This window comes from Arachis hypogaea, chromosome 8 (genome assembly GCF_003086295.3).
Source record: "Arachis hypogaea cultivar Tifrunner chromosome 8, arahy.Tifrunner.gnm2.J5K5, whole genome shotgun sequence".
Lineage (NCBI taxonomy): Eukaryota > Viridiplantae > Streptophyta > Magnoliopsida > Fabales > Fabaceae > Arachis > Arachis hypogaea.
The window spans coordinates 26,772,184-26,783,937 of NC_092043.1; the positions used below are offsets into that span (position 1 = coordinate 26,772,184).

The 11,754-nt window shown below is 41.8% G+C and overlaps 1 non-coding gene across 1 annotated transcript; it reads left to right on the plus strand.

Moving 5' to 3' along the window:
• Positions 1 to 9,522: 9,522 nt before the first annotated feature.
• On the plus strand, positions 9,523 to 9,626 carry LOC112708566 (small nucleolar RNA R71). Its single transcript, XR_003156420.1, has one exon. It is a non-coding gene; the product is annotated as a small nucleolar RNA R71 (small nucleolar RNA).
• The last annotated feature ends 2,128 nt before the right edge of the window (positions 9,627 to 11,754 follow it).

Below are 11,754 nucleotides of genomic sequence, written 5' to 3' on the forward strand. Positions count from 1 at the left end.
CCCACGCAACCACAGTCTCAAAGGATCCGAGCTACAAGCAATAAGTGCAAAGCAATCCAAAGAGGCCAAGAAAATGCAAAAATCCGAAAAAGGATATTACGCCAAAGAGAGCATAAATGCGAAAGCTTCAAAAAGCCACCATAATCAACCTCAGAAAGCGGCCTTTTGTTTTTCAAAATGAAGTTACCAGGCAGGCAACCTAAAAATGTCAAATGAGAAATAGAAAAATAAAGAGTTCAAAAGGGCCACACATTGGGCCATCTACACAAAAAAGTTATAAAAAAGTTTCCACAAAACGCCCACAAGTCGGGCCAACTACAAATCAGCAAAAGTTTTCTCGGCAGCATCAGGAGCTTTCTTGGTGGCATCAGAATCAGGAGAAGGAGGGCGAGCTTGAATAGGCACAGCGTCAACGGTTCCATCATCCCGGTTCAAGATTTGGCAATCCGGATCAGCTGTAACAGGAGAAACCGAGGAGGTTGACACTTTGAGAGAAGGAACTGGAGGAGGGTCAGCAGCATCATCATCTTGGTCGTCAGGGATAATCTTGCTATCCCTCACCACATTATCCAAGCTGACAAGAGACAGGTCGGCATTAGGGGCAACAACGCGAAACTGCTCCATCAGATTCTCGGAGGCAGCAGTTACGCTACCCACAAGATGGCCCTGAAGCTCACCATAATCAGCCCGAGTAGTCTCCAACTCACTCCGAAGGCGCATGATTTCCCTATAAGCTGAGACATAGCTATCCTTATGCTTCAGGGCCATGTCTTCAGCCAGCCTCAAAGAAGCAGCAAGGGCGATAGAACTAGCCTTTTCACCCTCCAGCTCCTTCTCCACCTTTGCCAACTTCACCTCCAACTCCTCCTTCAGACCCTTGATCCGATCAAACTCCGACTTGGCCTCCTCCATAAAAGACTTGGTGGCATGAATCGAAATCCCCTGAACTGTCTGAAAAATAGCCGCACTCATATGAGCCATCTTCACACTATTCTTGGCCATAAAATACAGGTGCTGAAGGAGAGACACATCATCCATGGGAAGCCCACCATAGGGAGCAATTTGCTGATCAATAAATTCAACGGCATCAAAGTCGGGGGCATCCAGATTGAAGGGTTCAATGGTTTTTTGCTTTTTACTAGGAGGGGGACCAGAAGTTGCAGTAGATGATTGGGGAGGATCAACTAGGCGGACCCGAGGAATAGGAATTGCTTTCCTCGATCAAGGGGAACTCGGTACAGGAGGCTTCAAAGGAATCTGAGAAGATCCCTCTCCGGCAACCTTGGCCGAGATGTTCAGAGCAGCAGTGGCCTTCTTCGCCTTCTTAAAGGCCTTCAAAGAATCAGTATTTTTCGACATCTCTGCAAACATAGCAACAGCCAAAAGTTACAAATGTAATGTAGAGAAAGGAAAAACAAGTATAAAAGCAAAGCCAAACAAAATACCCAGAACAGTTCGAACCAAGGAAGGATCATTCAAGAATCTCTTCGTATCAAGATGAGGTGGTTTCCCCCAAAGATCCTCGAGGACAACCACAAAAGCGCGTTCAACGTCATCTAGCATCTCCCAAGTGTAGCTACTCGAACATCTTTTTGCCACTCTAGGGGGAAGGAGGGCTCGTCGTTTTCATCAAGAAAAAAGGGGTGGACCCCCTCAACAGCTCGAACTTTGAAAAAGTAGTTCTTAAAGTCCTTAAAAGACTCATCATACATAGCAAACACTTTGTGCCCATGGGTGGACCGAAAAGAAACCCAAGAAGCTTTCTTTTTTGAGGAACCACCAAGCTTGGCGGATACAAACAAATAAAGGAACAAAGTCTGGGAAGGAGTTACATCTAGTGCACGGCAGAGAAGTTGAAAAATCTTAATAAAACCCCAGGAATTGGGGTGAAGCTGGGAAGGAGCAATATTACACGACCACAGCAGGTCGGTCTCAAAAGCGGTAAAAGGAAAAGAAACGTTCAACTGACTGAAAAAGTACTCGTAAGCATAAAAGAAGGGACGCTCTCCCTCGACAGAAGTCGGAAAGCAAACTCTCTCATCAGAGTCAGGGGCAACAAGCTCATAATCCTCCTCACGAGCGTTGTTACCACAAATCCTATGGCGCTTCCTCAGTTCAGCACAGAACTCGGCATCCACAACAGAAACACACAACAAGACAAGGGAGTCCAGCCAGTCGGACATCCCCTCGGGAACTCTGGAAGACATCTCTACGATGTTATTGCGAGAAGACATAGGGCCAACTAATCCTACAAGGAAGAAAAGAAGACGGGGTTACTAAAAACATCTCGGAGAAGGTAGAAAGCAAACTTAAATATCATACAGACGAGGCATGCAGAAAAGGAAAACCCCAAGACTCAAACCAAAAGTCTTGGGGCATCCTTTGGAGGCAGTAACAACAAAGCAAGGTCCCTGGGAAAAACCTACACCCCAACGTCTCTCGAAAACAAGGAAACAAGGCCTAAAGCAACAAGCATTTCGTCCAGCAAGATAAAAAATGCAAAGTCATTAAAGCAACTATCTTTCTACAGTCTACTAGCAAAAGCACTGTCAACGTCAACAATACCAAATAGAACAACACCAAAGATACAACCTTTTCCAGAATTAGGCAAAAAACACCATCAAAAGTACAAACAGGAAAGGCAATGACAAGCGAAAGCCCTAAAGGCATTAAGCAAAAAGCGATCATGGAGAAAATGAAGAAGCTCCAGAACTCACGGTGATAAACAGGCACGACAAATGCAAAAAGATTCAAGTTTTCCAAACAAGCATGCAAGCAAAACCAAAACTTTATCATAAACCGAAGGTCAAAAAGTAAGGAAACGGAAAGTAGAAACCAAACCTGGAAAGTTCTGAAGAAAATGGAAAGCTGGGGCAGGAAAACGTCTCTCAAAGGAAGCACCAACGGAGTACCAAAATGAAACGGCGCAGAGAAAGAGTAAGGCAAAATAGAGCAAACACCGAGGAAAAGTTAAAAACGGGAGAAGAGAGAAATGCGAAGAAGTTACGAAATGCGTGAAGAAGAAAAACTGTTTCTGGGTTTTCAAAATCAAAATAAAAGGGCCTAGGAGAAACGGGGCAATTAATGTTAAATGAAAGGCATTAAACCCTCGCACGTTTCCAAAGCGCCGATATAAAAGCGCGTGCTTTTAGAAGAAAACGTTCTACATTCAAAAACTTCTACAAGGGGAATCGACAAAAATGCTTGAGTTCGGCCTCAAGAAGGACCGAAGTCTAGGACTCGACCTCAGGAAAGAAGACCGAGCTCAAGCAGGGGCACTGTTCATACCCTGGGTCGAGCTATCCGACCTGGGATGATTAAAGATAAAGGACCGACCTCTTCAGGTCAGACTATCCGACCTCTTCTCAGAGAGCTCGGCCAAATCGACAAGAGAGCCCAGTAAAGGGCCCAAATGGAGGAACACGACCCAAATCCTAAGGCGGCCTAAGCCTATAGAGATAAGGGTGGTTCCGCTGAAGACACGCTGACCTCAACCCTAAAGATAAAGATAAGATAAGATAACTAACTTATCTTATCCAACAAAGGTCACGTCTCAACACTATAAATACACTGGAGCACCCAGGTATAACTCATACTCTGATTCTAGTCAATACCTGCTTAATACCCTTGCTAACTTAAGCATCGGAGTCCCTTGCAGGTACCCCCCACCCTCCGGGGACGAAGGATCAGCACTACTACCAAGTCCAACAAGTCGGACACATCAGCTCCGGCCGCCGTACACCTGCTGGACACGTCGGCTCCGACCAACACTGAAGATCTCATCCGAGATTGGCCTATAGTTTCAGGTAACCCTCGGAACAGTAATCGCATACACTAAGAAAGAAAGCGGTTATTTTGACACATTTCGATTTAAAACTGTCCCACAGGAGTGCCAATTTATTTTGTCAATTTTTAGCAAATCGATGGTGGTTTGATTCTAATGGTTTGGGAACAAAACAAACTCCTCTGTGCGAGTACCAGTTTTCTAGAAGTGCATCAAAGCATCTTCAATTAGACAAGTTTTGACAATAAAAAATAGAATAAATTTGTAAAATTAATAAGTGCAGTTTAGAAATTGAAGTTCTTGAAAAACTAACTAAATTATGAAAAAGAAGAGTTGCTTGAAAATAAAAATAAAGCAATAACAATGATTTAAATTAAATTGAAAGAGTAATTAAACAGAATAAAATGCAGAAAAATTAAATAGACAAAAGAAATACAAAGCATTGGAAGAATAAACTTAATTGAAATGTTAAATTTTACAGAAAAGAAAATGAATTGAAAAAAAGGTGGAAGGAACCCTACAGAAAGTATAACTCGATCGCAAACTCAGGGAATCGCTGAGATGTGAGAATGCTTAGAGTGTTTTCTGAGTGAAAGTTCCAACCCATATTCCCTAATGTTTCATAGTATTTATAGACTATCTTACATAACGATTAACTTAATTACAATTAATTACAATTAAATAAAAAATTACAAATTTGAAATACAATTGGTGCACGAAATTGTGATCATCAATGGCTCCATCAACATGGTACACTCAATTGCAATCTCAACTCTTTATCACAACTTCGCACAACTAACCAGCAAGTGCACTGGGTCGTCCAAGTAATAAACCTTACGCGAGTAAGGGTCGATCCCACGGAGATTGTTGGTATGAAGCAAGCTATGGTCACCTTGTAAATCTCAGTCAGGCAGACTCAAATGGTTATGGAGGATAACATAGAATATAAAATAAGGATAGAGATACTTATGTAATTCATTGGTGAGAATTTCAGATAAGCGTATGGAGATGCTTTGTCCCTTCCGTCTCTCTGCTTTCCTACCGTCTTCTTCCAATCCTTCTTACTCCTTTCCATGGCAAGCTGTATGTTGGGCATCACCATTTTCAGTGGCTACAGTCCCGTCCTCTCAGTGAAAATGTTCAACGCACCCTGTCACGGCACGGCTAATCATCTGTCGGTTCTCAATCAGGTTGGAATAGAATCCATTGATTCTTTTGCGTCTGTCACTAACGCCCAGCCTTCAGGAGTTTGAAGCTCGTCACAGTCATTCAATCATTGAATCCTACTCAGAATACCACAGACAAGGTTTAGACCTTCCAGATTCTCTTGAATGCCGCCATCAATTCTAGCTTATACCACAAAGATTCCGATTAAGGGATCCAAGAGATATCCACTCAATCTAAGGTAGAACGGAGGTGGTTGTCAAGCACACGTTCATAGGTGAGAATGATGATGAGTGTCACGGATCATCACATTCATCAAGTTGAGGAACAAGTGATATCTTAGAACAAGAACAAGCTGAATTGAATAGAAGAACAATAGTAATTGCATTAATACTCGAGGTACAGCGAAGATAAACAAGTCGGAAGAAGGCTGGAAAGTCCCCTCAACAAAGTAAAATGGGCAATATCAGACTCGCACAAGGAGAAACTACTCAAAGATCGACCAAAGTCAGGATGCTTGAGCACGACTTCCCCGAAGAGATCGAAACTCTGAAAGCACGGTCTCACGGAAAAGTCCGAACTCAAGCAGGGACACTGTTCATACCCTGGGTCAAGCTGTCCGACCCGGGATGTTTAGCGACAAGCCGACCGACCTCTTCAAGTCAGACTATCCGACCTCTTCTCAAAGAGCTCGGCCAAATGCCCGACTTCTTCTCAAAGAGCTCGGCTAACTCGCCAAAGGAGCCCAAAGCAGGCCCAAAACGAAGGAACACAGCCCAATCTAAAGGCAGCCAAAGCCCAGAAAGATAAAGGCGGTTCCCTTGAAGATAAGATGACCTCACTTAAAGATAAGATAAAGATAAGATAAGATAACTAACTTATCTTATCCACAGGAGGCCACATCTCACCATTATAAATACACTGGAGCACCCAGGTATAACTAATACTCTAATTCTACTCAATACCTGCTTAATACCCTTGCTAACTTAAGCATCGGAGTCCCTTGCAGGTACCCCCCACCCTCCGGGGACGAAGGATCAGCACCACCACCAAGTCCAACAAGTCGGACACACCAGCTCCGGCCGCTGTACACCTGCCGGACACGTCGGCTCCGACTAACACAGAAGATCTCGTCCGAGATCGACCTACAGTTTTAGGTAATCCTCGGAACAAGTGGGACCTCTTGTTTGCTCCATCCTTTTCTTAGTGATGGGCTTGTCTTCATCAATGAGGATGTCTCCCTCTATGTCAATTCCAACTGAATAACAGAGGTGACAAATGAGATGAGGAAAGGCTAACCTTGCCAAGGTAGAGGACTTGTCCGCCACCTTATAAAGTTCTTGGGCTATAACCTCATGAACTTCTACTTCCTCTCCAATCATGATGCTATGAATCATGATAGCTCGGTCTATAGTAACTTTAGATCGGTTGCTAGTGGGAATGATTGAGCGTTGGATAAACTCCAACCATCCCCTAGCTACGGGCTTGAGGTCATGCCTTCTCAATTGAACCGGCTTCCCTCTTGAATCTCTCTTCCATTGAGCGCCCTCTTCACAGATGTCTATGAGGACTTGGTCCAACTTTTGATCAAAGTTGACCCTCCTAGTGTAAGGGTGTTCATATCCTTGCATCATGGGCAAGTTGAATGCCAACCTTACATTTTCCGGACTAAAATCTAAGCATTTCCCCCGAACCATTGTAAGCCAATTCTTTGGGTTCGGGTTCACACTTTGATCATGGCTCTTGGTGATCCATGCATTGGCATAGAACTCTTGAACCATTAAGATTCTGACTTGTTGAATGGGGTTGGTAAGAACTTCCCAACCTCTTCTTCGAATCTCATGTCGGATCTCTGGATATTCACTCTTTTTGAGTTTGAAAGGGACCTCGGGGATCACCTTCTTCAAGGCCACAACTTCATAGAAGTGGTCTTGATGCACCCTTGAGATGAATCTCTCCATCTCCCATGACTCGGAGGTGAAAGCTTTTGCCTTCCTTTTCCTCTTTCTAGAGGTTTCTCCGGCTTTGGATGCCATAAATGGTTATGAAAAAACAAAAAGCAATGCTTTTACCACACCAAACTTAGAAGATTTTCTCGTCCTCGAGCAAAAGAAGAAAGAAGAGAGTAGAAGAAGAAGAAATAGAGGAGATGGAGATGGCTTTGTGGTTCGGCCAAAGGGGGAGAAGTAGTGTTTAGGTTGTGTGAAAATAAAGGAGTGAAGATGGGTTTATATAGGGGTGGAGAGAGGGGTAGGGTTCGGCTAAGGGAGGGTGGGTTTGGGAGGAAAAGTGGTTTGAATTTGAATGGTGAGGTAGGTGGGGTTTTATGAAGGATGGATGTGAGTGGTGAAGAGAAATATGGGATTTGATAGGTGAGGGGTTTTTGGGGAAGGGGTGTTGAGGTGATTGGTGAAGAAGAAAGAGAGTGGTGGGGTAGATGGGGATCTTGTGGGGTCCACAAATCCTAAGGTGTCAAGGAAAAGTCATCCCTGCACCAAGTGACGAGCGAAAATGCTCTGTATGCCAATTCTGGCAATAAACGCCGGGCTGGTGCCCATTTCTGGCGTTTAACGCCAGCTTTTTGCCCTTTTCTGGCGTTTAACGCCAGTCTGGTGCCCCTTTCTGGCGTTAAACGCCCAGAATGGTGCCAGACTGGGCGTTAAACGCCCATTTGCTGCCCTTACTAGCGTTTAAACGCCAGCAAGGTCTTCCTCCAGGGTGTGCTATTTTTCTTTCTGTTTTTCATTCTGTTTTTGCTTTTTCAATTGATTTTGTGACTTTCCATGATCATCAACCTACAGAAAACATGAAATAACAAAGGAAAATAGATTAATATAACATTGGGTTGCCTCCCAACAAGCGCTTCTTTAATGTCAGTAGCTTGATAGTGGGCTCTCATGGAGCCTCAGAGATGCTCAGAGTAATGTTGGAACCTCCCAACACCAAACTTAGAGTTTGGTTGTGGCCTCCCAACACCAAACTTAGAGTTTGACTGTGGGAGCTCTGTTTGACTCTGTTTTGAGAGAAGCTCTTCATGCTTCCTCTCCATGGTTATAGAGGGATATCCTTGAGCCTTAAACACAAAGGATTCTTCATTCACTTGAATGATCAATTCTCCTCTGTCAACATCAATCACAGCCTTTGCTGTGGCTAGGAAGGGTCTGCCAAGGATGATGGATTCATCCATGCACTTCCCAGTCTCTAGGACTATGAAATCAGCAGGGATGTAATGGTCTTCAATTTTTACCAGAACATCCTTTACAAGTTCATAAGCTTGTTTTCTTGAATTGTCTGCCATCTCTAGTGAGATTCTTGCAGCTTGCACTTCAAAGATCCCTAGCTTCTCCATTACAGAGAGAGGCATGAGGTTTATACTTGACCCTAGGTCACACAGAGCCTTCTTAAAGGTCATGGTGCCTATGGTACAAGGTATTAAAAACTTCCCAGGATCTTGTCTCTTTTGAGGTAATTTCTGCCTAGACAAGTAATCCAGTTCTTTGGTGAGCAAAGGAGGTTCGTTCTCCCAAGTCTCATTACCAAATAACCTGTCATTTAGCTTCATGATTGCTCCAAGGTACTTGGCAACTTGCTCTTCAGTGACATATTCATCCTCTTCAGAGGAAGAATACTCATCAGAGCTCATGAATGGCAGAAGTAAATCCAATGAGATCTCTATGGTCTCAGTGTGAGCCTCAGATTTCCATGATTCCTCATTAGGGAACTCATTGGAGGCCAGTGAACGTCCATTGAGGTCTTCCTCAGTGGCGTTCACTGCCTCTTCTTCCTCTCCTAATTCGGCCATGTAGGTCATGTTAATGGCCTTGCATTCTCCTTTTGGATTCTCTTCTGTATTGCTTGGAATAGTACTAGGAGGGAGTTCAGTAATTTTCTTGCTCAGCTGACCCACTTGTGCCTCCAAATTCCTAATGGAGGACCTTATTTCAGTCATGAAACTTTGAGTGGTTTTGATTAGATCAGAGACCATGGTTGCTAAGTCAGAGTGGTTCTGCTTAGAATTCTCTGTCTGTTGCTGAGAAGATGATGAAAAAGGCTTGCCATTGCTAAATCTGTTTCTTCCACCATTATTGTTGTTGAAACCTTGTTGAGGTCTCTGTTGATCCTTCCATGAGAGATTTGGATGATTTCTCCATGAAGAATTATAGGCGTTTCCATAGGGTTCTCCCATGTAATTCACCTCTTCTATTGAAGGGTTCTCAGGATCATAAGCTTCTTCTTCAGATGAAACATCCTTAGTACTGCCTGGTGCAGCTTGCATTCCAGATAGACTTTGAGAGATCATATTGACTTGCTGAGTCAACATTTTGTTCTGAGCCAATATGGCATTCAGAGTATCAATCTCAAGAACTCCTTTCTTCTGATTTGTCCCATTGTTCACAGGATTCTTTTCAGAAGTGTACATGAATTGGTTATTTGCAACCATTTCAATGAGCTTTTGAGCTTCTGTAGGCGTCTTCTTCAGATGAAGAGATCCTCCAGCAGAGCTATCCAATGACATCTTGGACAGTTCAGACAGACCATCATAGAAAATACCTATGATGCTCCATTCAGAAAGCATGTCAGAGGGACACTTTCTGATCAATTGTTTGTATCTTTCCCAAGCTTCATAGAGGGATTCTCCTTCCTTCTGTCTGAAGGTTTGGACTTCCACTCTGAGCTTACTCAATTTTTGAGGTGGAAAGAACTTTGCCAAGAAGGCATTGACTAGCTTTTCCCAAGAGTTCAGGCTTTCTTTAGGTTGTGAGTCCAACCATATCCTAGCTCTGTCTCTTACAGCAAAAGGGAATAGCATAAGTCTGTAGACCTCAGGGTCAACCCCATTAGTCTTGACAGTGTCACAGATTTGCAAGAATTCAGCTAAAAACTGATGAAGATCTTCCAATGGAAGTCCATGGAACTTGCAATTCTGTTGCATTAGAGAAACTAATTGAGGTTTAAGCTCAAAGTTGTTTGCTCCAATGGCAGGGATAGAGATGCTTCTCCCATAGAAGTCGGGAGTAGGTGCAGTAAAGTCACCCAGCACCTTCCTTGCATTGTTGGCATTGTTGTTGTTTTCGGCTGCCATGGGTTCTTCTTCTTTGAAGATTTCTGTTAGGTCCTCTACAGAGAGTTGTGCCTTAGCTTCTCTTAGCTTTCGCTTCAAGGTCCTTTCAGGTTCAGGGTCAGTCTCAACAAGAATGCTTTTGTCTTTGCTCCTGCTCATATGAAAGAGAAGAAAATAAGAAAATATGGAATCCTCTATGTCACAGTATAGAGATTCCTTGAGGTGTCAGAGGAAAAGAAAAATAGAAGGAAGAGGTAGAAGAATTCGAACTTATCAAGAAAGATGGAGTTCGAATTGTGCATTGAAGAGGAGTGTTAGTCCATAAATAGAAGGATGCGAAAAGAGGGGAAGAAATTTTCGAAAATAAATTAAAAAGATTTTTAAAATATTTTGAAAAATACTAATTGATTTTCGAAAACTAAGAGTGGAAAAGAAATCAAGTGATTTTTGAAAAAGATTTTGAAATTAGAAATAAAAAAGATATGATTGAGAAGATATGATTGAAAAGATATAGTTTTAAAAAGATATGATTGAGAAGATATGATTTGAAAAACAATTTTAAAAAAAGATTTGATTTTAAAAATTAATGACTTGGCTAACAAGAAAAGATATGATTCAAACATTAAACCTTTCTCAACAGAAAAGGCAACATACTTGAAATGTTGAATCAAATCATTAATTGATAGCAAGTATTTTTGAAAATGGAAAGAAATTGATTTTGAAAAAGATTTGATTGAAAAGATATGATTTGAAAAAGATTTGATTTTGAAAAATATTGAAAACCTAAAAAAAAATTGAATTAAAAACAGAATCTTCCCTCTTGTGCCATCCTGCCATTCTGGCGTTTAACGCCCAAAACACTACCCTTTTGGGCGTTAAACGCCCAGCCAGGCACCCTGGCTGGCGTTTAAACGCCAGTTTGCCTTCCTCACTGGGCGTTTTGAACGCCCAGCTTTTTCTGTGTAATTCCTTCTGCTGTATGTTCTGAATCTTTAATTCTCTGTATTATTGACTTGAAAAGACACAAATTAAAAATATTTTTTGGATTTTTAATAATGAGGAATAATCAAAATGAAACTAAGATCAAATAAACAATGCATGCAAGACACCAAACTTAGAAGTTTGTATACTATTGACACTAACAAAATGAGAATGCATATGAGAAACAACAAAACACTCAAGACAAGAGAATTTAAAGATCAGAACAAGGAAATCATCAAGAATAACTTGAAGATCAATTAAGACACATGAATGAATTCGAAAAAATGCAAGAAGAATAGAAACATGCAATTGACACCAAACTTAAAATGAGACACTAGACTCAACAAGAAACATAAAATATTTTTGGTTTTTATGATTTTGTAATTTTTTTTTGGATTTTTCGAAAATTAAGTGGAAAAGAAAATAAAGATATCAAAATTCTTAAATGAGAATTCCAGGAATCATGCAATGTTAGTCTAAAGCTTTAATCTAAAGAAATTAGACATGGCTAGCCAAGCTTCAGCAGGACATTGCATTCAAGAGCTAAATTGATGAGAATCAATCAGCTTTGGTGATGATAAGAACATCACCTTGAAATACTAGAATTCATTCTTAAGAACTCTAAAGAAAAATGCCTAGTCTAAGCAACAAGATGAACCGTCAGTTGTTCAAACTCAACAATCTCCGGCAACGGTGCCAAAAACTTGGTACACAAAATTGTGATCATCAATGGCTCCATCAACATGGTACGCTCAATTGCAAT